At 47.4% G+C, this 2,617-nt stretch overlaps 1 protein-coding gene across 1 annotated transcript in view; it reads right to left on the bottom strand.

Annotated features, from left to right (window-relative positions):
- LNX1 (ligand of numb-protein X 1) overlaps positions 1 to 1,781 on the bottom strand; it is a 153,748-nt gene extending 151,967 nt beyond the window's left edge. The window contains exon 1 of the mRNA XM_006164375.3: positions 1,639 to 1,781. The gene's annotated coding sequence lies outside the window, so the exon portion shown is untranslated. The remainder of the gene's footprint in view (positions 1 to 1,638) is intronic.
- Positions 1,782 to 2,617: the final 836 nt, after the last annotated feature.

Genomic DNA, 2,617 nt, shown 5'->3' with positions numbered 1-2,617 from the left:
AAGCGTCATATCAAGTAAACATGTTAGTAAGGGACAAGCAGTAGCCCCCTTCCAAATTCACAAACACCAAGGTCAGTTAAAAGGAAAGAATAATACAACCATCCAAGTGTTCAGGGAGAAATTGGCCGCAGGAGCAGGGGAGGGTTTTAGTGCAAGGAAGCAACTGTCCGAAGTATAAGCATTCTCAGCATGTTTCGACGTAAGACTTTTAGGACCACCAGTAATGGCTACATCGCTGGACTCCCATCTATCGACTGTGGTTCGAGTCCCGGACCCGGTGGCTTAAACTCATACTGGGCGCATGTGCGTGCGTGCCCAAGATCCCAAGAGGAAAATGGAGGAGAAGGGATTGCAGCGTGGTCATCCCCCCTGGGGGGTGATTTCTAGCTTTCTGTCTCTTTCTCTGTCTTTCTGGCGGGAGCACGTGCCCTATAGCAAAAACTTCTCCAAAAAAATAAAATAAAATAAAGAATTTCCATGCACCTTGCATTTGTGGGTGACCAACAGGAGTGCAACATCTTACAGCTTATTTCCTTGAAGACACATTTGCCAGTTTAAATCTCAGGAAAATCGCTGCTGAGGGAATTCAGAATGAAGCGCCTGACTTACTGCTCTTCTCAAAGGTTCCAGCCCCTCCCGGGAGGGAGTTGGTGTGGAAGCGGTTCCTTCCCTTTCTCTAACCACATACCAGGTGCAGAGTGTGGTGACGTGCATATCCAGAACAGAAGCGCAGGCTGAGTGATCAGGATTAAGGAAACAAAAATGGAGCCTAGAGGTAAAATTACTTTCAAAGTCAGGTCCTGGCAGTACGAGCTCCTCAGTATATTTGCTATTAAAAGGAAAAGAGACAGAAAAAGTGGAAGAATTTAAAAAAAAAGAAAAGAAAGGAAGAAAGAAAGAAGAGAAAAGAAAGCAACCCCAAGTTACATTCTTGTGGCACGGAGGCACGAATCTTTACTTTAACCAAAGGTCAGCAGGCAGCCCGTTCAGGTCTGAATGCAAACAGTTCTAATCCAGACTGCAAAGTCGTTTCAGAAGGAATGCCCAAGGAGCAAGGAAAATGGTAGACTGTCTCAAAGAAAGTGGGAAGAAAAAAATCAGAGAGCTCCTGAAAAGGGGAACACAGTCTCCCCCCAGGAAAGGATCTCCAGGGGGAAACAAACAAGGATGTTTACACTGAAACTGTCTCTGGTGAAAGGAATGCAGCAGGGAAGGCAAAATAAAGCGGAATAAGAGTGAAAACAAGCAACTGAATTCAGGCAGCGCTGGCCTCCCAGCCCCCATGAAACGGGCTGAGCAGGTCTGCTGCACCTTGGAGTTATGTTTCAAAAACCATCTCCACTCCTCTCCTCTCTGCTCCAGGGTTTTGAAACATCAGATCAACTATGCAGACAAGCAGAGAAGCTGGATTAATAATTAGGAGAAACAAAAGGAACTAAGCATCTGGCCCGGGTGACTTCAAGGCACCTCCAGAATGTCAAAAGTATCCCTCCAACTCATCCCTCTCCAAACAGCTCCCTCTGGGGCACACAGAGGACTGAGCTAATCAGCTTACTTTTCCCACTCAAATGCCCTGTTCCTATCTCTTAGGGGCGCGAGGCCCAAATACCAAGAGAGAGAAATGGAGGTTCAGCTCACCTCTTCCAGTGTCTGTCTGGGCCTTTCAAAGCAGCAACAGGGCAGCTCTCATCCCTGTGTGTGACCCGGCAGCTCCCTGGACAGCCGGGGCTGTGACCTGCCTCAACTTCGGTGTACAGGTGCCTGGAGGAAGGAGGAGGGCATTGGTCGGTCCAGAGCAGGAAATGTGTGACGTCACGGAAGCCCGGACAGATAAAGCATTGCTGGGACCTTAGCGACTGAAACAGTCAGTAGGTCCCGCCCACCTGTCATTTACCTGAATACCTGTGAGCAGGTAGGTGGCGTCTCTTTGTGCACAAATGAATCAGTTAGAACAATTTGCCTAATGGAATTTACTTTCTTTCCTGGGCAGAGCACGTGGATGGCCCCGTGTACAAATCTGAACTTACATGTAGCCTGGTTATTTACCAGTGGCCCACCTGCCCCAGCTCCATAGTTGCCTACAAAGGAGTTAAAAGGGGAGTTTAAATATTAAAGTGAGTGCGTAATTTAGTGGGCACAAAAAGGGCGTAAGGATTGACTGCTTAGGTAGGTCTGAGACTTACCCTCAAACGCCTTTTGAACGATATTCATTTGAAACCCAATTGCTTTTTCTTCCAATCTACTGGACAAATTGAAAGTGGCAGCTCAAATTTATTTTTAAAAAATTAAAAATGATACTTGTCAGCAGTACCGAAGTCATGTTCAAACACTTAACCCTATCTTTACCCCCTGCCAACATTTTAATTCTTCGTTCAGGAATTTGTAAAATTTCAGTCCTTCCTCCCTGGGCTGGCTTGACACTTAAGAGTCACAGGGCACTTAATTGGGGGCCTGCAATTAGGGCCGACTTCAATGATTCAGATTCCAATGACAGCGCAGTAATAAGGCCATGCCATCTGCAGGTTACTGTCAGGAGGGAGGAGTCAGAGCTATTTCTGCCCCGAGTGTGTGGCGTGTGACCCTGGGCAGGCGCTGGTCGCCTGAGCTCTTCCGCAGG

The sequence above is a fragment of the Tupaia chinensis genome, unplaced genomic scaffold (genome assembly GCF_000334495.1).
Source record: "Tupaia chinensis unplaced genomic scaffold, TupChi_1.0 Scaffold143615_1, whole genome shotgun sequence".
NCBI classification, from domain to species: Eukaryota; Metazoa; Chordata; class Mammalia; order Scandentia; family Tupaiidae; genus Tupaia; species Tupaia belangeri.
The sequence above is the reverse complement of the archived record's forward strand: the minus strand, read 5'-3'. Positions and strand labels throughout refer to the sequence as shown.